This window comes from Octopus bimaculoides, chromosome 29 (genome assembly GCF_046866305.1).
Source record: "Octopus bimaculoides isolate indiv1 chromosome 29, ASM4686630v1, whole genome shotgun sequence".
Taxonomy (NCBI): Eukaryota; Metazoa; Mollusca; class Cephalopoda; order Octopoda; family Octopodidae; genus Octopus; species Octopus bimaculoides.
The window spans coordinates 1,272,547-1,298,337 of NC_142956.1; the positions used below are offsets into that span (position 1 = coordinate 1,272,547).

Below are 25,791 nucleotides of genomic sequence, written 5' to 3' on the forward strand. Positions count from 1 at the left end.
CATTAGTGTCTGTAATGATTAGATTCTATATAGTTCGATTCTACATTAGTTTAGTGTCTGTAATGATTAGATTCTATATAGTTCGATTCTACATTAGTCTAGTGTCTGTAATGATTAGATTCTACCACATTTAAGTATGATAATTTAGTTTAAATATGATTACTTTCTAAGTACGATTACTTACTGTTAGTAAGTGAAGTGTATGTATAAACAATAACAAACGCATTGTTTTTTAACTCCTTATTGTCTTATATTCAGAGCCATACCTGTTTGAAGCCAGCTACTTTGTCCAGTCCTCCAGAGTAATTGCTTGGTTTCTGGAGAGGAAGAATATGAGAGAGAAACCAAGAAGGCATCCTGTATGTGTATTTTGTTGTTCAAAATAAATTAATAGAGTAAAAAAGTGTGTCTATTGTATTTAATTGTGTGTGTTTGCTTATATATTTATGTACGGTGGTGTATCAGCATGGATGGAACTTTGGAAAGAATATAGATATATCTGTGTCAGTATATATGTACAAGAAATCAATTGAATAAAAATCAGCAACAATAAAAAAAAAAAACAACTTTTTTTGTAAATCTTTATTGCCCTACATCAATATGGCTGGAAGCGTTGAAATTCTAAATATATATATATAAGTATATATATATATAAATAAGTATATATATATATATAAATAAGTATATATATATATATATAAATAAGTATATATATATATATAAATAAGTATATATATATATATAAATAAGTATATATATATATAAATAAGTATATATATATATATAAATAAGTATATATATATATATAAATAAGTATATATATATATAAATAAGTATATATATATATATAAATAAGTATATATATATATATAAATAAGTATATATATATATATATAAATAAGTATATATATATATATAAATAAGTATATATATATATATAAATAAGTATATATATATATATAAATAAGTATATATATATATATAAATAAGTATATATATATATATAAATAAGTATATATATATATATAAATAAGTATATATATATATATAAATAAGTATATATATATATATAAATAAGTATATATATATATATAAATAAGTATATATATATATATAAATAAGTATATATATATATATAAATAAGTATATATATATATATAAATAAGTATATATATATATATAAATAAGTATATATATATATAAATAAGTATATATATATATAAATAAGTATATATATATATATATATAAGTAAGTATATATATAAATAAGTATATATATATATATAAATAAGTATATATATGTATAAATATGTATGTATGTGTATATATATGTATACATATAACTATATAGAATCCATTCATTACAGACACTAAACTAATATGGTATGTAACTATATAGAATTTAATCATTACAGACACTAAACTAATGTAGAATATAACTATATAGAATCTAATCATTACAGACACTAAACTATTGTGGAATCGAGCTATATAGAATCTAATCATTACAGACACTAAACTAATGTGGAATCGAGCTGTATATAATCTAATCATTACAGACACTAAACTATTGTGGAATCGAACTATATAGAATCTAATCATTACAGACACTAAACTATTGTGGAATCGAACTATATAGAATCTAATCACTACAGACACTAAACTATTGTGGAATCGAGCTATTTAGAATAAAACTATATAGAATCTAATCATTACAGACACTAAACTAATATGGAATCGAGCTATTTAGAATAAAACTATATTGAATCTAATCATTACAGACACTAAACTAATGTGGAATCGAGCTATATAGAATATAATCCTTACAGACACTAAACTAATGTAGAATCAAACTATATAGAAGTTAATCATTACAGACACTAAACTAATATGGAATCGAACTATATAGAATCTAATCATTACAGACACTAAACTATTGTGGAATCGAACTATATAGAATCTAATCATTGCAGACACTAAACTAATGTGGTATATAACTATATAGAATCTAATCATTACAGACACTAAACTAATGTAGAATCGAGCTATATTTAATCGAACTATATAGAATTTAATCATTACAGACACTAAACTAATATGGAATCGAGCTATTTAGAATAAAACTATATAGAATCTAATCATTACAGACACTAAACTAATATGGAATCGAGCTATATAGAATCTAATCATTACAGACACTAAACTAATGTAGAATCGAACTATATAGAATCTAATCATTACAGACACTAAACTATTGTGGAATCGAACTATATAGAATCTAATCATAACAGACACTGAACTAATGTAGAATCTAATCATTACAGACACTAAACTATTGTAGAATCGAACTATATAGAATCTAATCATAACAGACACTAAACTATTGTGGAATCGAACTATATAGAATCTAATCATTACAGAAACTAAACTATTGTAGAATCGAGCTATATTGAATCGAACTATATAGAATCTAATCATTACAGACACTAAACTAATGTGCTATATAACTATATAGAATCTAATCATTACAGACACTGAACTAATGTAGAATCTAATCATTACAGACACTAAACTATTGTAGAATCGAACTATATAGAATCTAATCATAACAGACACTAAACTATTGTGGAATCGAACTATATAGAATCTAATCATTACAGACACTAAACTATTGTGGAATCGAGCTATATTGAATCGAACTATATAGAATCTAATCATTACAGACACTAAACTAATGTGCTATATAACTATATAGAATCTAATCATTACAAACACTAAACTATTGTGGAATCGAACTATATAGAATCTAATCATTACAGACACTAAACTAATGTGCTATATAACTATATAGAATCTAATCATTGCAGACACTAAACTAATGTAGAATCGAACTATATAGAATCTAATCGTTACAGACACTAAACTAATGTGGAATCTAATCATTGCAGACACTAAACTAATGTAGAATCGAACTATATAGAATCTAATCGTTACAGACACTAAACTAATGTGGAATCTATTCATTACAGACACTAAACTAATATGGTATGTAACTATATAGAATTTAATCATTACAGACACTAAACTAATGTAGAATATAACTATATAGAATCTAATCATTACAGACACTAAACTATTGTGGAATCGAGCTATATAGAATCTAATCATTACAGACACTAAACTAATGTGGAATCGAGCTATATAGAATCTAATCATTACAGACACTAAACTATTGTGGAATCGAGCTATATAGAATTTAATCATTGCAGACACTAAACTAATATGCAATCGAGCTATATAGAATAAAACTATATAGAATCTAATCATTACAGACACTAAACTAATGTGGAATCGAACTATACAGAATCTAATCATTACAGACACTAAACTAATGTGGAATCGAGCTATATAGAATCTAATCATTACAGACACTAAACTAATGTGGAATCGGACGATATAGAATCTAATCATTACAGACACTAAACTATTGTGGAATCGAACGTTATATAATCTAATCATTACAGACACTAAACTATTGTGGAATCGAACTATATAGAATCTAATCATTACAGACACTAAACTATTGTGGAATCGAGCTATTTAGAATAAAACTATATAGAATCTAATCATTACAGACACTAAACTAATATGGAATCGAGCTATTTAGAATAAAACTATATTGAATCTAATCATTACAGACACTAAACTAATATGGAATCGAGCTATATAGAATATAATCCTTACAGACACTAAACTAATGTAGAATCAAACTATATAGAAGTTAATCATTACAGACACTAAACTAATATGGAATCGAACTATATAGAATCTAATCATTACAGACACTAAACTATTGTGGAATCGAACTATATAGAATCTAATCATTGCAGACACTAAACTAATGTGGTATATAACTATATAGAATCTAATCATTACAGACACTAAACTAATGTGGAATCGAACTATATGGAATCTAATCATTACAGACACTAAACTAATGTAGAATCGAGCTATATTTAATCGAACTATATAGAATTTAATCATTACAGACACTAAACTAATATGGAATCGAGCTATTTAGAATAAAACTATATAGAATCTAATCATTACAGACACTAAACTAATATGGAATCGAGCTATATAGAATCTAATCATTACAGACACTAAACTAATGTAGAATCGAACTATATAGAATCTAATCATTACAGACACTAAACTATTGTGGAATCGAACTATATAGAATCTAATCATAACAGACACTGAACTAATGTAGAATCTAATCATTACAGACACTAAACTATTGTAGAATCGAACTATATAGAATCTAATCATAACAGACACTAAACTATTGTGGAATCGAACTATATAGAATCTAATCATTACAGAAACTAAACTATTGTAGAATCGAGCTATATTGAATCGAACTATATAGAATCTAATCATTACAGACACTAAACTAATGTGCTATATAACTATATAGAATCTAATCATTACAGACACTGAACTAATGTAGAATCTAATCATTACAGGCACTAAACTATTGTAGAATCGAACTATATAGAATCTAATCATAACAGACACTAAACTATTGTGGAATCGAACTATATAGAATCTAATCATTACAGACACTAAACTAATGTGCTATATAACTATATAGAATCTAATCATTACAAACACTAAACTATTGTGGAATCGAACTATATAGAATCTAATCATTACAGACACTAAACTAATGTGCTATATAACTATATAGAATCTAATCATTGCAGACACTAAACTAATGTAGAATCGAACTATATAGAATCTAATCGTTACAGACACTAAACTAATGTGGAATCGAGCTATATAGAATCTAATCATTACAGACACTAAACTAATGTGGAATCGAACTATATAGAATCTAATCATTACAGACACTAAACTAATGTGGAATCGGACGATATAGAATCTAATCATTACAGACACTAAACTATTGTGGAATCGAACGTTATATAATCTAATCATTACAGACACTAAACTATTGTGGAATCGAACTATATAGAATCTAATCATTACAGACACTAAACTATTGTGGAATCGAGCTATTTAGAATAAAACTATATAGAATCTAATCATTACAGACACTAAACTAATGTAGAATCTAATCATTACAGACACTAAACTATTGTGGAATCGAACTATTTAGGATCTAATCATTACAGACACTAAACTATTGTGGAATCGAACTATATAGAGTCTAATCATTATGACACTAAACTAATGTAGAATCGAACTATATAGAATCTAATCATTACAGACACTAAACTAATGTAGAATCGAGCTATATAGAATTTAATCATTACAGACACTAAACTAATATGGAATCGAGCTATTTAGAATAAAACTATATAGAATCTAATCATTACAGACACTAAACTAATATGGAATCGAGCTATATAGAATCTAATCATTACAGACACTAAACTATTGTGGAATCGAACTATATAGAATCTAATCATTACAGACACTAAACTATTGTGGAATCGAACTATATAGAATCTAATCATAACAGACACTGAACTAATGTAGAATCTAATCATTACAGACACTAAACTATTGTAGAATCGAACTATATAGAATCTAATCATAACAGACACTAAACTATTGTGGAATCGAACTATATAGAATCTAATCATTACAGACACTAAACTAATGTGCTATATAACTATATAGAATCTAATCATTACAAACACTAAACTATTGTGCTATATAACTATATAGAATCTAATCATTACAGACACTGAACTAATGTAGAATCTAATCATTACAGACACTAAACTATTGTGGAATCGAACTATATAGAATCTAATCATAACAGACACTAAACTATTGTGGAATCGAACTATATAGAATCTAATCATTACAGACACTAAACTATTGTGGAATCGAGCTATATTGAATCGAACTATATAGAATCTAATCATTACAGACACTAAACTAATGTGCTATATAACTATATAGAATCTAATCATTACAAACACTAAACTATTGTGGAATCGAACTATATAGAATCTAATCATTACAGACACTAAACTAATGTGCTATATAACTATATAGAATCTAATCATTGCAGACACTAAACTAATGTAGAATCGAACTATATAGAATCTAATCGTTACAGACACTAAACTAATGTGGAATCGAACTATATAGAATCTAATCATTACAGACACTAAACTAATGTGGAATCGAACTATATAGAATCTAATCATTACAGACACTAAACTAATGTGGAATCGAGCTATATAGAATCTAATCATTACAGACACTAAACTATTGTGGAATCGAACTATATAGAATCTAATCATTACAGACACTAAACTAATGTAGAATCGAACTATATAGAGTTTAATCATTACAGACACTAAACTATTGTGGAATCGAACTATATAGAATCTAATCATTACAGACACTAAACTATTGTGGAATCGAGCTATATTGAATCGAACTATATAGAATTTAATCATTACAGACACTAAACTATTGTGGAATCGAACTATATAGGATCTAATCATTACAGACACTAAACTAATATGGAATCGAGCTATTTAGAATAAAACTATATAGAATCTAATCATTACAGACACTAAACTAATATGGAATCGAGCTATATAGAATCTAATCATTACAGACACTAAACTAATGTAGAATCGAACTATATAGAATTTAATCATTACAGACACTAAACTATTGTGGAATCGAACTATATAGAATCTAATCATTACAGACACTAAACTATTGTGGAATCGAACTATATAGGATCTAATCATTACAGACACTAAACTATTGTGGAATCGAACTATATAGAATCTAATCATTGCAGACACTAAACTAATGTGGTATATAACTATATAGAATCTAATCATTACAGACACTAAACTAATGTAGAATCGAACTATATAGAATCTAATCATTACAGACACTAAACTAATGTGGAATCGAACTATATAGAATCTAATCATTACAGACACTAAACTATTGTGGAATCGAACTATATAGAATCTAATCATTACAGACACTAAACTAATGTAGAATCTAATCATTACAGACACTAAACTATTGTGGAATCGAGCTATATTGAATCGAACTATATAGAATTTAATCATTACAGACACTAAACTATTGTGGAATCGAACTATATAGGATCTAATCATTACAGACACTAAACTAATATGGAATCGAGCTATTTAGAATAAAACTATATAGAATCTAATCATTACAGACTCTAAACTAATATGGAATCGAGCTATATAGAATCTAATCATTACAGACACTAAACTAATGTAGAATCGAACTATATAGAATTTAATCATTACAGACACTAAACTATTGTGGAATCGAACTATATAGAATCTAATCATTACAGACACTAAACTATTGTGGAATCGAACTATATAGAATCTAATCATTACAGACACTAAACTAATGTAGAATCTAATCATTACAGACACTAAACTATTGTGGAATCGAACTATATAGAATCTAATCATTACAGACACTAAACTAATGTGGAATCGAGCTATATAGAATCTAATCATTACAGACACTAAACTAATGTGGTATATAGCTATATAAATCTATTCATTACAGACACTAAACTAATATGGAATCGAGCTATATAGAATCTAATCATTACAGACACTAAACTAATATGGAATCGAGCTATATAGAATCTAATCATTACAGACACTAAACTATTGTAGAATCGAGCTATATAGAATCTAATCATTACAGACACTAAACTAATGTGGAATCGAGCTATATAGAATCTAATCATTACAGACACTAAACTAATGTGGTATATAGCTATATAGAATCTAATCATTACAGACACTAAACTAATATGGAATCGAGCTATATAGAATCTAATCATTACAGACACTAAACTAATATGGAATCGAGCTATATAGAATAAAACTATATAGAATCTAATCATTACAGACACTAAACTATTGCAGAATTTAATTATATAGAATGCAATCGTTATAGACACCAAATTATCATACTTAATTGTTGTAGAATCTAAGTATATGATCATATTTAAACATTGTAGGTACTAAATTATCATACTTTAAATTAAATAAAATAGACGCACTTTTTCTTTTATTTTCATCAACAAGACGACCTCTTTCTCCGGAAACCAAGCAGTTACTCTGGAGGGCTGGACAAAGAAGTACCTGGCTCTGAATATAAGAAAATACAAGACAATGTTAATGTGTCAATAAAGAGTTGAAAGACAATGTCTGTTTGTTATCATTTATACATATATTTCACTTACTAACAGTAACTAACAAAGAAACCGACAAAGGAAGTGCGGTAGTGGTGATGGACACAGAGTATTACAACAAGTGAATACTCTCCACGATGGAAAATAATATTTACTATGAGTACAATACAAACCACAGAAGACTCTTTAAAACTTATCCTCTTCAAATACAGACCTACTCTATTCTACGGATTACCTCAGATACACAAAAATCCAGATATTTCTAAAGCTTGCAGAGTTTCTCCAAGCCTATGCATTAATGATCCTCCCCCTACTGGCCTCAAACTGAGACCCATCATTGCTGACCCACCATTTGAGCAACTTCCTCGGCATCTTACTCAGACCGTTTCTGAAATATGTGAAAAGCTTCATCAGGGATGACTTAGACATGCTAAAGCACCTCCCGAAGACAATGAGTGAAGGAACCCTGTTGGTATCATTCGATGTGGTGAATTTGTACAATATAATCCCACACGATTAGGGTATAGAAACGATTATCACCTTCTGGCTAGAAAAGTACCCACAGGGGGGCTGAATGGTTGGGAAGCAAACTTCTCTATCACATAACCACACCTGTCAATGCTTCAAGAAAACCTTACTGTATTATTATTACTTCAATCATTTCGCTTGCATTCCGTACATTAGCCTATGCCCCACATCGTACAACACCGGGTACTGGAGTGGAACCAGCAATGAGCCCCACTGTTGGTTAGGTGTTGCACTTCACAGAGGCCTGTTTCTTTTAGCATGTGACATAATAACTGAATAAATATATATGTGTACAGTAATAGCTTAGTTGTATACTGTCAAGGGCTCACCAAGAGTGACAAACAACAAGACCCCAAAACCATCAGTTATTAGGCTCACCTAACGTAACCTAGATTTTCAGTTGGTGATAGTAGCACTGACTGTTGCTAATCTAGATCTATCAATAATTATTCAGTACAACAGTAATTATAAAAGCATATCAGGTATGTGCTTGTGTGTGTATATATTATGAATCTAGTAGTGTGTGTATATATTATGAATCTAGTAAAGTGTGTGTGTGTATATATTATGAATGGGGTAATATATGTATGTGTATATATTATGAATCTAGTAGTGTGTGTATATATTATGAATCTAGTAAGGTGTGTGTGTGTATATATTATGAATCGAGTAATGTATGTATATATATTATGGATCGAGTAATGTATGTGTATATATTATGAATCTAGTAGTGTGTGTGTGTATATATTATGAATCTAGTATTGTGTGTATATATTATGAATCGAGTAATGTATGTATGTGTATATATTATGAATCTAGTGATGTATGTATGTGTATATATTATGAATTGAGTAATGTATGTGCTTGTGTGTATATATTATGAATCTAGTAGTGACTGCATAAATGTGTGTATATAAGAGTGTGCCTACTTTTCCATGTCTTCCTCATCACCTCTTCTTCCACAGGCTCATGGGTTGGATAGGTTTGTCTGAAGCAGTGTTGTATAATCCGAGATCCCTTTTTCACAGCACATGACAGAAACACTGCAACAACTTTGAAAAAACATAATCCAGTCTTTAAATGTACACTATACCGAATTATGGAATGGAAGAGAATATTCTATGTTGGGGTGGGTTTGAGGAGAAATTTGGTAATTTAATGAAACAAATCTAATCTAGCAAAAACGAAATATATTTTAATTAAAATGTATACATAGGCTCTTGCTAAGCTTTCTGACCAGAATAGCTTGGTACTTATTTTGTGTCTTTCATTAGGATGTAAACACCAACACAGACGCACATATATCTGCAGTGGGACCGAATGGTTGGCAAGCGAACTTCTCTATCACGTAACCACACCTGTCAATGCTTCAAGAAAACCTTACTGTATTATTATTATTACTTCAATCATTTCGCTTGCATTCCGTACATTAGCCTATGCCCCACACCGGGTACTGGAGTGGAACCAGCAATGAGCCCCACTGTTGGTTAGGTGTTGCACTTCACAGAGGCCTGTTTCTTTTAGCATGTGACATAATAACTGAATAAATATATATATGTACAGTAATAGCTTAGTTGTATACTGTCAAGGACTCACCAAGAGTGACAAACAACAACACCCCCCCCAAAACCATCAGTTATTAGGCTCACCTAAAGTAACCTAGATTTTCACTTGGTGATAATAGCACTGACTGTTGCTAATCAAGATCTATCAATAATTATTCAGTACAACAGTAATTATAAAAGCATATCAGATATACAACTAAGCTATCAGAGAACTGAATTAGTTATGAAGCTGCTGCAATTGATGAAATGGTTGACTAAACTGAAAGGTATAATGAATAAACATTCCAATTGGTCAAAACAACAGGGCCCCAAATGGTAAAAGCCAACGGTATACACATATGCACGAATAAAAGCTAACACGAGTCGAACAAAGAAAAATATATGCATTTCAAAGGTCAATAATTAAATTTAGATAAAAGAAAATTTGCTACAGATTCAATTCAAGATCACAGCTCAGGTGGGCATCTGATTTTAATTTTATAACTACTCAAGAATGTTGAGAAAAACCTATTACAGAAAGGGAGCACATAAGAAAATATATTAAGGTGTTTGGCCAATCAAGTACAATTCCCTTAAGCATAATCTACATTAGCATTAAAGTGTGTAGGGGGGGGGGCTTTGGATAGGCCTAACCATTCAATAGTATAGCTCATATTCCTCCTCTTCAAATCATGAATATAATATGCCATTGGAGTATTTGGCATTCGAAAATGAGCTCATGTGGACCCGATATCTCCTTTTAAATTCAATAGTGCTGCCAATATATCCCCTAACCAAATTATTCTCCTCTCTAACTACTACATTTACAGAGTTTTTTTTTTTTTTATTAAGCAAAAACCCCTTAAGAGGACATAAGTTTCGGGGTCCTTGCATATTTAATAAGGTCTGCATTTTCTCCTACAGAAGCATTCCTAAGCGCTGAATCATCAATGCCTGCCCCAGTGACACCTGAGCACTTCCAGCTGCAGTCCTATTTTTATTTTTGTTCTTTGGGGCATGAAAAGAGCACCATGCGAACGTGGTCGATGCCAGTAGCCCCTGACTGGCTCCAGATGAAGGACAAGGAATAGAAAAGAGAAAGGAAACCAAGAACAGAGTGATACACAAATGCCCACACACCAGAATTACACTAATCACTCTAGAATCCCCAACCAAACATAAAGCCCAGTAACTCCAACAACAGAATATCCACCAATTGATTACGCAAACACAATATAAAACATCTACAGGATTTTTAACATTGGACAAATGCAGCGATTGAAGAGAAAATAAACAAGTTTTTATAGTCAGAGAAGAAGAGACATTGCCTACTTGGAACTTTCAATGTGTTATTACTGATTGAAAAAGCTACAACAAAAAAAAAAAAAGGACACTTTGGTGAGGCAATAGACCCATTGGGGACAGAGATAGATTTTTATGGACATTTGTCACCTGTGGTGGATTTATGAAACAGTGGATGCACAGTTTACTTAACAAAGATAATAGAATGATAAGCTTGATGCCAGACACATTTAAATGATACTACTCGGAAGTGATGTTCAGTAGTAGCCATTACATCCTCATATTCATTCGTTGGAGCGAAGTTTTCTTTGCAAAATTGTAATGTTGTCAATATACATACGTATATATGGCCGGGTGTTCACATTAAACCAAAAATTAAGACTCTTGTGTCAATTTGTTCGTGTAAAACGCATTAAAAGGCGACGGTAAAAGACAATGGGTATAAAAAGAAAAAAGATTCTATTCTTTGCCTACCTTGTTGCAGCCATAATTCTTAATTCTTCCTCGGCTTCAATTACGTGACTTCAATCAGAGAGGGTCGATTCTGGAATGGCTTTACATGTATCAATTACATACATCGATTCGTAAACACTCAATCAGTAAAGCTAGCTGTATTTCGTACGAAATGTACGTTTATTTTGTTTTTTTTTTTAATTAATTAATTATTATTTATTTAATTAATTTCGTCTTTGAGAATTAGGAGTATTTATACAGGATTTTTAACATTGGACAAATGCAGCGATTGAAGAGAAAATAAACAAGTTTTTTTTATAGTCAGAGAAGAAGAGACATTGGAAGTTCCAAGTAGGCAATGTGTTATTACTGATTGAAAAAGCTACAAAAAAAAAAAAAAAGGACACTTTGGTGAGGCAATAGACCCATTGGGGACAGAGATAGATTTTTATGGACATTTGTCACCTGTGGTGGATTTATGAAACAGTGGATGCACAGTTTACTTAACAAAGATAATAGAATGATAAGCTTGATGCCAGACACATTTAAATGATACTACTCGGAAGTGATGTTCAGTAGTAGCCATTACATCCTCATATTCATTCGTTGGAGTGAAGTTTTCTTTGCAAAATTGTAATGTTGTCAATATACATACGTATATATGGCCGGGTGTTCACATTAAACCAAAAATTAAGACTCTTGTGTCAATTTGTTCGTGTAAAACGCATTAAAAGGCGACGGTAAAAGACAATGGGTATAAAAAGAAAAAAGATTCTATTCTTTGCCTACCTTGTTGCAGCCATAATTCTTCCTCGGCTTCAATTACGTGACTTCAATCAGAGAGGGTCGATTCTGGAATGGCTTTACATGTATCAATTACATACATCGATTCGTAAACACTCAATCTGTAAAGCTAGCTGTATTTCGTACGAAATGTACGTTTATTTTGTTTTTTTTTTTAATTAATTAATTATTATTTATTTAATTAATTTCGTCTTTGAGAATTAGGAGTATTTATACAGGATTTTTAACATTGGACAAATGCAGCGATTGAAGAGAAAATAAACAAGTTTTTTTATAGTCAGAGAAGAAGAGACATTGAAAGTTCCAAGTAGGCAATGTGTTATTACTGATTGAAAAAGCTACAAAAAAAAAAAAAAAGGACACTTTGGTGAGGCAATAGACCCATTGGGGACAGAGATAGATTTTTATGGACATTTGTCACCTGTGGTGGATTTATGAAACAGTGGATGCACAGTTTACTTAAAGATAATAGAATGATAAGCTTGATGCCAGACACATTTAAATGATACTACTCGGAAGTGATGTTCAGTAGTAGCCATTACATCCTCATATTCGTTCGTTCTATGTTTTTACCCCCACTTGTCTGTACGAGATGTAATGGTCGATAAATGACATTTCATTGCTCCTTCGGTTCGTTGGAGCAAAGTTTTCTTTGCAAAATTGTAATGTTGTCAATATACATACGTATATATGGCCGGGTGTTCACATTAAACCAAAAATAAAGACTCTTGTGTCAATTTGTTCGTGTAAAACGCATTAAAAGGCGACGGTAAAAGACAATGGGTATAAAAAGAAAAAAGATTCTATTCTTTGCCTACCTTGTTGCAGCCATAATTCTTAATTCTTCCTCGGCTTCAATTACGTGACTTCAATCAGAGACGGTCGATTCTGGAATGGCTTTACATGTATCAATTACATACATCGATTCGTAAACACTCAATCAGTAAATCTAGCTGTATTTCGTACGAAATGTACGTTTATTTTGTTTTTTTTTTTAATTAATTAATTATTATTTATTTAATTAATTTCGTCTTTGAGAATTAGGAGTATTTATACAGGATTTTTAACATTGGACAAATGCAGCGATTGAAGAGAAAATAAACAAGTTTTTTTTATAGTCAGAGAAGAAGAGACATTGAAAGTTCCAAGTAGGCAATGTGTTATTACTGATTGAAAAAGCTACAAAAAAAAAAAAAGACACTTTGGTGAGGCAATAGACCCATTGGGGACAGAGATAGATTTTTATGGACATTTGTCACCTGTGGTGGATTTATGAAACAGTGGATGCACAGTTTACTTAACAAAGATAATAGAATGATAAGCTTGATGCCAGACACATTTAAATGATACTACTCGGAAGTGATGTTCAGTAGTAGCCATTACATCCTCATATTCATTCGTTGGAGCGAAGTTTTCTTTGCAAAATTGTAATGTTGTCAATATACATACGTATATATGGCCGGGTGTTCACATTAAACCAAAAATTAAGACTCTTGTGTCAATTTGTTCGTGTAAAACGCATTAAAAGGCGACGGTAAAAGACAATGGGTATAAAAAGAAAAAAGATTCTATTCTTTGCCTACCTTGTTGCAGCCATAATTCTTCCTCGGCTTCAATTACGTGACTTCAATCAGAGAGGGTCGATTCTGGAATGGCTTTACATGTATCAATTACATACATCGATTCGTAAACACTCAATCTGTAAAGCTAGCTGTATTTCGTACGAAATGTACGTTTATTTTGTTTTTTTTTTTAATTAATTAATTATTATTTATTTAATTAATTTCGTCTTTGAGAATTAGGAGTATTTATACAGGATTTTTAACATTGGACAAATGCAGCGATTGAAGAGAAAATAAACAAGTTTTTTTATAGTCAGAGAAGAAGAGACATTGAAAGTTCCAAGTAGGCAATGTGTTATTACTGATTGAAAAAGCTACAAAAAAAAAAAAAAAGGACACTTTGGTGAGGCAATAGACCCATTGGGGACAGAGATAGATTTTTATGGACATTTGTCACCTGTGGTGGATTTATGAAACAGTGGATGCACAGTTTACTTAACAAAGATAATAGAATGATAAGCTTGATGCCAGACACATTTAAATGATACTACTCGGAAGTGATGTTCAGTAGTAGCCATTACATCCTCATATTCATTCGTTGGAGCAAAGTTTTCTTTGCAAAATTGTAATGTTATCAATATACATACGTATATATGGCCGGGTGTTCACATTAAACCAAAAATTAAGACTCTTGTGTCAATTTGTTCGTGTAAAACGCATTAAAAGGCGACGGTAAAAGACAATGGGTATAAAAAGAAAAAAGATTCTATTCTTTGCCTACCTTGTTGCAGCCATAATTCTTAATTCTTCCTCGGCTTCAATTACGTGACTTCAATCAGAGAGGGTCGATTCTGGAATGGCTTTACATGTATCAATTACATACATCGATTCGTAAACACTCAATCAGTAAAGCTAGCTGTATTTCGTACGAAATGTACGTTTATTTTGTTTTGTTTTTAATTAATTAATTATTTAATTAATTTCGTCTTTGAGAATTAGGAGTATTTATACAGGATTTTTAACATTGGACAAATGCAGCGATTGAAGAGAAAATAAACAAGTTTTTTATAGTCAGAGAAGAAGAGACATTGAAAGTTCCAAGTAGGCAATGTGTTATTACTGATTGAAAAAGCTACAAAAAAAAAAAAAGGACACTTTGGTGAGGCAATAGACCCATTGGGGACAGAGATAGATTTTTATGGACATTTGTCACCTGTGGTGGATTTATGAAACAGTGGATGCACAGTTTACTTAACAAAGATAATAGAATGATAAGCTTGATGCCAGACACATTTAAATGATACTACTCGGAAATGATGTTCAGTAGTAGCCATTACATCCTCATATTCATTCGTTGGAGCAAAGTTTTCTTTGCAAAATTGTAATGTTGTCAATATACATACGTATATATGGCCGGGTGTTCACATTAAACCAAAAATTAAGACTCTTGTGTCAATTTGTTCGTGTAAAACGCATTAAAAGGCGACGGTAAAAGACAATGGGTATAAAAAGAAAAAAGATTCTATTCTTTGCCTACCTTGTTGCAGCCATAATTCTTCCTCGGCTTCAATTACGTGACTTCAATCAGAGAGGGTCGATTCTGGAATGGCTTTACATGTATCAATTACATACATCGATTCGTAAACACTCAATCTGTAAAGCTAGCTGTATTTCGTACGAAATGTACGTTTATTTTGTTTTTTTTTTTAATTAATTAATTATTATTTATTTAATTAATTTCGTCTTTGAGAATTAGGAGTATTTATACAGGATTTTTAACATTGGACAAATGCAGCGATTGAAGAGAAAATAAACAAGTTTTTTTATAGTCAGAGAAGAAGAGACATTGAAAGTTCCAAGTAGGCAATGTGTTATTACTGATTGAAAAAGCTACAAAAAAAAAAAAAGGACACTTTGGTGAGGCAATAGACCCATTGGGGACAGAGATAGATTTTTATGGACATTTGTCACCTGTGGTGGATTTATGAAACAGTGGATGCACAGTTTACTTAACAAAGATAATAGAATGATAAGCTTGATGCCAGACACATTTAAATGATACTACTCGAAAGTGATGTTCAGTAGTAGCCATTACATCCTCATATTCGTTCGTTCTATGTTTTTACCCCCACTTGTCTGTACGAGATGTAATGGTCGATAAATGACATTTCATTGCTCCTTCGGTTCGTTGGAGCAAAGTTTTCTTTGCAAAATTGTAATGTTGTCAATATACATACGTATATATGGCCGGGTGTTCACATTAAACCAAAAATTAAGACTCTTGTGTCAATTTGTTCGTGTAAAACGCATTAAAAGGCGACGGTAAAAGACAATGGGTATAAAAAGAAAAAAGATTCTATTCTTTGCCTACCTTGTTGCAGCCATAATTCTTAATTCTTCCTCGGCTTCAATTACGTGACTTCAATCAGAGAGGGTCGATTCTGGAATGGCTTTACATGTATCAATTACATACATCGATTCGTAAACACTCAATCAGTAAAGCTAGCTGTATTTCGTACGAAATGTACGTTTATTTTGTTTTTTTTTTTAATTAATTAATTATTATTTATTTAATTAATTTCGTCTTTGAGAATTAGGAGTATTTATACAGGATTTTTAACATTGGACAAATGCAGCGATTGAAGAGAAAATAAACAAGTTTTTTTTATAGTCAGAGAAGAAGAGACATTGGAAGTTCCAAGTAGGCAATGTGTTATTACTGATTGAAAAAGCTACAAAAAAAAAAAAAAAGGACACTTTGGTGAGGCAATAGACCCATTGGGGACAGAGATAGATTTTTATGGACATTTGTCACCTGTGGTGGATTTATGAAACAGTGGATGCACAGTTTACTTAACAAAGATAATAGAATGATAAGCTTGATGCCAGACACATTTAAATGATACTACTCGGAAGTGATGTTCAGTAGTAGCCATTACATCCTCATATTCATTCGTTGGAGCGAAGTTTTCTTTGCAAAATTGTAATGTTGTCAATATACATACGTATATATGGCCGGGTGTTCACATTAAACCAAAAATTAAGACTCTTGTGTCAATTTGTTCGTGTAAAACGCATTAAAAGGCGACGGTAAAAGACAATGGGTATAAAAAGAAAAAAGATTCTATTCTTTGCCTACCTTGTTGCAGCCATAATTCTTCCTCGGCTTCAATTACGTGACTTCAATCAGAGAGGGTCGATTCTGGAATGGCTTTACATGTATCAATTACATACATCGATTCGTAAACACTCAATCTGTAAAGCTAGCTGTATTTCGTACGAAATGTACGTTTATTTTGTTTTTTTTTTTAATTAATTAATTATTATTTATTTAATTAATTTCGTCTTTGAGAATTAGGAGTATTTATACAGGATTTTTAACATTGGACAAATGCAGCGATTGAAGAGAAAATAAACAAGTTTTTTTATAGTCAGAGAAGAAGAGACATTGAAAGTTCCAAGTAGGCAATGTGTTATTACTGATTGAAAAAGCTACAAAAAAAAAAAAAAAGGACACTTTGGTGAGGCAATAGACCCATTGGGGACAGAGATAGATTTTTATGGACATTTGTCACCTGTGGTGGATTTATGAAACAGTGGATGCACAGTTTACTTAAAGATAATAGAATGATAAGCTTGATGCCAGACACATTTAAATGATACTACTCGGAAGTGATGTTCAGTAGTAGCCATTACATCCTCATATTCGTTCGTTCTATGTTTTTACCCCCACTTGTCTGTACGAGATGTAATGGTCGATAAATGACATTTCATTGCTCCTTCGGTTCGTTGGAGCAAAGTTTTCTTTGCAAAATTGTAATGTTGTCAATATACATACGTATATATGGCCGGGTGTTCACATTAAACCAAAAATAAAGACTCTTGTGTCAATTTGTTCGTGTAAAACGCATTAAAAGGCGACGTTAAAAGACAATGGGTATAAAAAGAAAAAAGATTCTATTCTTTGCCTACCTTGTTGCAGCCATAATTCTTAATTCTTCCTCGGCTTCAATTACGTGACTTCAATCAGAGACGGTCGATTCTGGAATGGCTTTACATGTATCAATTACATACATCGATTCGTAAACACTCAATCAGTAAATCTAGCTGTATTTCGTACGAAATGTACGTTTATTTTGTTTTTTTTTTTAATTAATTAATTATTATTTATTTAATTAATTTCGTCTTTGAGAATTAGGAGTATTTATACAGGATTTTTAACATTGGACAAATGCAGCGATTGAAGAGAAAATAAACAAGTTTTTTTTATAGTCAGAGAAGAAGAGACATTGAAAGTTCCAAGTAGGCAATGTGTTATTACTGATTGAAAAAGCTACAAAAAAAAAAAAAGGACACTTTGGTGAGGCAATAGACCCATTGGGGACAGAGATAGATTTTTATGGACATTTGTCACCTGTGGTGGATTTATGAAACAGTGGATGCACAGTTTACTTAACAAAGATAATAGAATGATAAGCTTGATGCCAGACACATTTAAATGATACTACTCGGAAGTGATGTTCAGTAGTAGCCATTACATCCTCATATTCATTCGTTGGAGCGAAGTTTTCTTTGCAAAATTGTAATGTTGTCAATATACATACGTATATATGGCCGGGTGTTCACATTAAACCAAAAATTAAGACTCTTGTGTCAATTTGTTCGTGTAAAACGCATTAAAAGGCGACGGTAAAAGACAATGGGTATAAAAAGAAAAAAGATTCTATTCTTTGCCTACCTTGTTGCAGCCATAATTCTTCCTCGGCTTCAATTACGTGACTTCAATCAGAGAGGGTCGATTCTGGAATGGCTTTACATGTATCAATTACATACATCGATTCGTAAACACTCAATCTGTAAAGCTAGCTGTATTTCGTACGAAATGTACGTTTATTTTGTTTTTTTTTTAAATTAATTAATTATTATTTATTTAATTAATTTCGTCTTTGAGAATTAGGAGTATTTATACAGGATTTTTAACATTGGACAAATGCAGCGATTGAAGAGAAAATAAACAAGTTTTTTTATAGTCAGAGAAGAAGAGACATTGAAAGTTCCAAGTAGGCAATGTGTTATTACTGATTGAAAAAGCTACAAAAAAAAAAAAAAAGGACACTTTGGTGAGGCAATAGACCCATTGGGGACAGAGATAGATTTTTATGGACATTTGTCACCTGTGGTGGATTTATGAAACAGTGGATGCACAGTTTACTTAACAAAGATAATAGAATGATAAGCTTGATGCCAGACACATTTAAATGATACTACTCGGAAGTGATGTTCAGTAGTAGCCATTACATCCTCATATTCATTCGTTGGAGCAAAGTTTTCTTTGCAAAATTGTAATGTTATCAATATACATACGTATATATGGCCGGGTGTTCACATTAAACCAAAAATTAAGACTCTTGTGTCAATTTGTTCGTGTAAAACGCATTAAAAGGCGACGGTAAAAGACAATGGGTATAAAAAGAAAAAAGATTCTATTCTTTGCCTACCTTGTTGCAGCCATAATTCTTAATTCTTCCTCGGCTTCAATTACGTGACTTCAATCAGAGAGGGTCGATTCTGGAATGGCTTTACATGTATCAATTACATACATCGATTCGTAAACACTCAATCAGTAAAGCTAGCTGTATTTCTTCAGCCGCAGGTATTTCGTACGAAATGTATGTTTATTTTGTTTTTTTTTTAATTAATTAATTATTATTTATTTAATTAATTTCGTCTTTGAGAATTAGGAGTATTTAGGAGGGTTAGGAGTAGGAGGGGGACTGGAGTAGGAGGAAAAATGATGAGGCGAGGTAAAAGCCCGCCAGGGTCAATGGTCCGGCGATGAAAGAAGTGAAAGGGGAAGGGGGGGCGCGAACAGGCAGCCTAGACCACCTGTCCGCGCCCCAAAGCCCCTTCCACCTCTAGCACCACTGTTCCATCTTACTGGCGGCAATTTTATACGTGAAAATTAGGATTTATAAACCTAACTTTTCCCAGAATTCAATGAAAAAAATTGTCTGTGAGGTGAAAAATTTTCATAACAACCCTTAGTGCAGGTCCTGGGTGATATTGAACACTGCCCAGAATGTTATTCGTGCCTACACAGGCCTTTACCCACAAGACCACCGAGACACCAACAGAAATCTAGTTAAAAAATGTCATATTTAAACTCCAATTCTCTTTGAGCATGTAAAGGACAAACTTGACACTTTTTTGAAAAATAAATTGTAGAACACGTTTTTGATAAAAAAAGAAATTTAATTCCTACAACGTTTGATTGTTTGTTTATAGTTTCAGCTTAGAGCTGCCGCCATGCTGGTGCACCGCCGTCAACTTTCTCTCAGCCTCTTTCATTTGGCCGAGATATTTTAATTTATTTCTTTACATTTCTGATGTCCAGGGATGGATACTGATGTGTATTAGCGAGTTTTTTGGAGAATTTAATAGGCAAATATGCCTTATCTTGTCTTACTGATTTTGCGCCAGCCAAGTTTGTCCTTTACATGCTCAAAGAGAATTGGAGTTTAAATATGACATTTTTTAACTAGATTTCTGTTGGTGTCTTGGTGGTCTTGTGGGTAAAGGCCTGTGTAGACACGAATAACATTCTTGGCAGTGTTCAATATCACCCTGGACCTGCACTAAGGGTTGTTGTGAAAATTTTTCACTTTATTTTATATAAATGGAACATAAAACGATTATATATGTATATATACTCTTTTAATTGTTTCAGTCTTTCTTTTGACTGGCCATACTGGAGCACCCCAGGACTTATTCTATCGTTCTGTTTTGCCGAAGCGCTAAGTTACGGGGGACATAAACACACCAGCGTCGGTTGTCAATGATCCTCCCCCTACTGACCTGAAACCGAGACCCATCATTGCTGGCCCTGTTTGTGAAAGCCACCGTTTGAGCAACTTCCTCGACATCTTACTCAAACCGTTTCTAAAATATGTGAAAAGCTTCATCAGGGATGACTTAGACATGCTAAAGCACCTCCCGAAGACAATAAGTGAAGGAACCCTGTTAGTATCATTCGATGTGGTGAATTTGTACAATATAATCCCACACGATTAGGGTATAGAAGCGATGATCACCTTCTGGCTAGAAAAATACCCACAAGAGATGCCAGGACGCATGAACCAGTGCTTTTTACGTGGCACCAGCACAGGGGGAGGTCAGTTTTGGAAAGGTTTTTACAGCAGGTGTGTGAAATGGGCTAAAAGGCTTGGTTCATTTGTCACATGGGTCCTCTCGCAACATTTATACTGTCCACTTACGATACACCGACCTAACCTCTGGCCAGAACCTAACGCCAATTTCCCTGAACTCTTGCGGGGTCACCATGTCTGTCCCAAGTGAAAGCCCGAAAGCAAAAGTCATACGCACTAGTTGTCCTTCTGCTCACATGTCTGTCCTACTTGCAAGGCCCCTTGACCGTTCATACGGCATCACTTACCTTATACTTCCAGCCTATCCCACCATCTTTGTCATATATTATGTGTAGTAAGAGGATTGCTTCCCAACCACACGGTTCTGGGTTCAGTCTCACTGCGTGCCACCTTGAGCAAGTGTCTTCTGCTATAGTCTCAAGCTGACCAAAGCCTTGTGAGTGGTTTTGGTGGATGGAAACTGAAAGAAGCCCATCGAATATATATATGTGCGTGTGTGTCTGTCTCCCATCACTGCTTGATAACTGGTGTTGGTGTTTATGCTCCTATAACCTAGCAGTTCAGCAAAGCAGACCAAAATAAGTGCTGGATTCGATTCATTCGACTAAAACAGAATTTTTCAAGGCCATCACTTAGGGGCCGGTGTCGGTTTTTTTGACATCCCTATAATGTAGTGGTTTTGTAAAAGGAGATTTATGAAAAAAAGAAAGAAACACCTCCTGTGTTCATAATGTCTACAGACATACACACTCACACAAACATGTATACGGGCATACACACACAAACATATATGTATACACATATCCACACTCCAAACACTATTATGACAACTTACTGATTGTCCTATCTATATACATATATAAATGATGCTATATTTACCTAATATTGAGGTCTCATTCTTTTATTGTCACTTTATTATTATCATTATATACATATATTTATATATACATGTGTGAGCATGTATTGTACACGCCAGTAATCTAAAAATACGCTTGACTTAGATAAGACACATAGACAGGGTCCCGGTTACTGGAAGCTGAACCTGTCGTTCACGGCACGCCAGGCTTACAGGGACCGGATTAGCACTTTAGTTAAGAGAGCATTAACGGGTGCCATCATCAACAACAGATGGTGGTATGCCCTCAAAAAAGCAATCAAGTCAGAATCGGTTAGGTACAGTAAGGCCCTAGCGTTAGACCGAAATAGAATAGAGGGAGACCTAGTTAAGAAATTAGAAGAGGCACTTAGTACTGGCATCGCGTCCAACGTAGTGGCAGCGAGGTTGGCCCTCGACCAACATTTCAAAGCCAAACACGAAGGATGCGTTGTCAGAGCTAGGATGCGTGCTCTGAGGGACGAGGGAGTTGGAGCGGCCCGAGTAGCGGAGGCGCAACGAGGCAACAGAGCCACCATTAGGTCTCTGACAGATGAAGAAGGGCGCGAATTACTCGAGCCTGAAAGGATGTGCGAGGCCTTTCAACAGCACTTTGCCCGACTGTTCGGGACAACTGGTGGGTCAGAACGCACAGTAGACTTTAGTGCCTACCTGCATGGCCTGCCACGACTCTCAGCAAGAGAGGCTGAGTGTTGTGAAAGACCCATCACAGCCGCGGACGTACGGGATGCGATGGCAGGCTGTAAGGGAGACAAGTCGCCAGGCTTGGACGGTCTGCCCTACGAACTTTATTGTCATATGCCAGACTTGTTTGGAGGCGTCTTGGCAGCTGTCTACTGCAACTGGCAGCAAAACGGGAGCATCCCCGTCTTTGTAAAGCGAGGAGCAGTGGCACTACTAAAGAAAGACCCAAACAAGGGGAACGTCATAGATAATTTTCGGCCCATCACTCTGCTCAACGCAGATTTGAAAATTTTGGCCAAAGTGTTAGCCGAGAGGTTGGCGCTTGTCATCGAGAAACTAGTCGACAGGGCGCAGACGTGCGCCGTGCCGGGTAGGAGTGTCCATGACAACCCCCATCTGATCCGCTACATCATGGACAGGGTAGTTAAGGAACCTGGCATGAGTGGGGCGCTGATCAATCAAAAGCTTTCGATAGGGTAGAACATCACTACTTGGAAGCCGTCCTCATAGCGGCTGGTTTCGGTCCCGTCTTCCGCGGTTGGATCGCTGCCTTATACAGCGGCATCCGCTCGGTAGTTCGCGTAAACGGTCATCTATCCAGACCTTTCGGCATCATGCGTTCGGTTCGTCAAGGATGCCCCCTCTCGGCCCTTCTGTATGTATTGACTCTTGAGCCTCTACTGCGGAAGCTGGCGACGCTGAGGGGCATCCCCCGAGAGCTGGGATGTGGGAAGAGCGTGTCTGCATACGCGGACGACGTCACCGTCATAGTGTCGAGCCAAAAGCACATCGAGCTGGTCGGCGAGAGACTAAAAGAATACGAAGCGGTAACGGGAGCAAAAATTAACCGGGATAAGTCAGTGGGCTTGCAGCTCGGCACCTGGAGAAGCAAGCCCATGCCGTCTAACAGCGTCTCCACTGTGGGACGCTGGACCGACGGGCCGGTTAAATTGCTCGGAGTCTGGTTCGGTCCGGACCTCCAAATGGAGAAGAACTGGGGCGAAATAACGACTAGGGTGGTCACTCTCACCCGGCAATGGGCCGAGACGAAGCTATCCCTAAAAGGTAGGGCGGAGGTGGCGAACGCGTACATTGCATCCGTCATCGAATACCGTCTGACTGTCGTGCCTTGTCCCGACCCTACCATCACCAAACTGGAGCGCATACTCTTCCGCTTCTTGTGGAAGGGAAGCGTTCCGATGGTTAGGCGATCCATTTGCTGTCAACAGCCGCTAAATGGAGGGCTGGGTATGCCGTGGTTGATGATGCGCAGACATGCGCTGAGACTGCGACATCACCGTCGCTTCCTAGACGACGGTGAACAGGTGTGGTCGCCGTTTGTGCGGCGCGCTTTCCCGCAGCTCGTCTCCTTAGCCGAACTGCAGTCGTGGATTAAACAGAGACCTAGGCTCGGCGAATGGCACCGCGAGTGTCGCGTTGCTCTCAAGCAACTCTGCCGTCCGGGACTTATCTTGTGCAACTTTGATTCCACAAAAGCGTTCTATAGAGGATTAGTGGAGGGGAGGTGCGACGACGATCTCGGGCAGAATCTGGGCATCGACGAGGAACACCTGACCCACCTGTTCAGGACAACTTTCGGGTCGGGACCTATGGACAACCACCAGAGATCCCTGGCCTGGCAGTGCTATCGAGAAGCATTACCCGTTCGGGATAAGCTTTACAGACACGGTTCGAGACACACCGGACCGACCTGCCCGAGATGCGGTCAGAGCGACGAAACCGTTCTGCACGCACTCGTGCAGTGTCCAAAGATTTCCGACTTGTGGGCTTATGCCGAACGGCTGCTGTCACGTGTGGGACGAGTCCGCCTGTCAGCCGAGTCTATTGTGCAAATTGCTCCACCACCGTCCCTCAACAGGGAAAGCAAGGCAGTGTTCATCATACTGGTGGCAATGGTGAAAGAATGTGTGTGGTGGACCCGAGCGAAAGGATTAGAGACGAAAACTTACCTCTCTGGCCAATCGCTCATCAACTTTTTCAAGTATCACTTGAAAAGGAAGGTGAGAATAGAGAGACAGTTTTTGTCTCGTGGAAGTTTCATTAAAAGGTGGGTGAATGTAGCAAAGATGGTGCGTGCGAGTGACGATACCTCTTTGAGCATGATCCTATAAATCGAGTAAAAAATTTTTTTAAAAAAAGAGAAAGAGAGAGAGCACTTCGCTCTCATGTGTCTATTCCCTGCTGAGGTTACCATGGTCTTTTCCGTAGGCTTTTCTCTCCATGGATAAACCTAATGTTACCCCTTTTTACACAATTGACATTTTCTGTGATATACGATACCCCCCCCCCCCCCTTTTTTTTTCCTACCGATCCCTTTTGATCGGATTTTTTTTTTTTTAAATTTAAATTTTTATTTTTATTTTTTTTTTTAAAGAAAAGCTCTACAGTTGTATTTGTCTCCTCTGTGTGCAGCCCTGTGTGGCTAATAAAAGAAAGTTATCTATCTATGTGTCTGTCCGCCTCTCTCTATATCTATCTATCTCACTCTTTCTCTTTGTCTGTTCGCCTGTCTCTATATATCTCTCTCTCTCTTTCTCTTTATCTATCTATCTGTCTGCCTCTCACT

The 25,791-nt window shown here is 34.4% G+C and overlaps 2 long non-coding RNA genes across 25 annotated transcripts in view; one reads left to right on the plus strand and one right to left on the minus strand.

The window, feature by feature from the left end:
- The window catches only part of LOC149130276 (uncharacterized), a 34,473-nt gene extending 33,910 nt beyond the window's left edge, over positions 1 to 563 (plus strand). For all 20 annotated transcript variants that reach the window (XR_016239022.1, XR_016239021.1, XR_016239037.1 and 17 more), the window contains one exon: positions 259 to 563. This is a non-coding gene — a long non-coding RNA (uncharacterized LOC149130276). The remainder of the gene's footprint in view (positions 1 to 258) is intronic.
- LOC149130277 (uncharacterized) lies at positions 226 to 20,326 on the minus strand. Of its 5 annotated transcripts, none has more exons than XR_016239040.1 (5): positions 19,198 to 20,326; positions 13,716 to 17,661; positions 12,115 to 12,184; positions 9,724 to 9,846; positions 226 to 317 (listed from the first exon to the last, which is right to left on the minus strand). It is a non-coding gene; the product is annotated as an uncharacterized LOC149130277 (long non-coding RNA). The 5 variants fall into 5 exon arrangements; XR_016239041.1 differs by lacking the exon at positions 226 to 317 and adding an exon at positions 7,973 to 8,222; XR_016239043.1 differs by lacking the exons at positions 226 to 317; positions 9,724 to 9,846 and adding an exon at positions 18,432 to 18,501 and having other exon boundaries at positions 11,670 to 12,184; positions 19,198 to 19,260; positions 19,958 to 20,326.
- Positions 20,327 to 25,791: the final 5,465 nt, after the last annotated feature.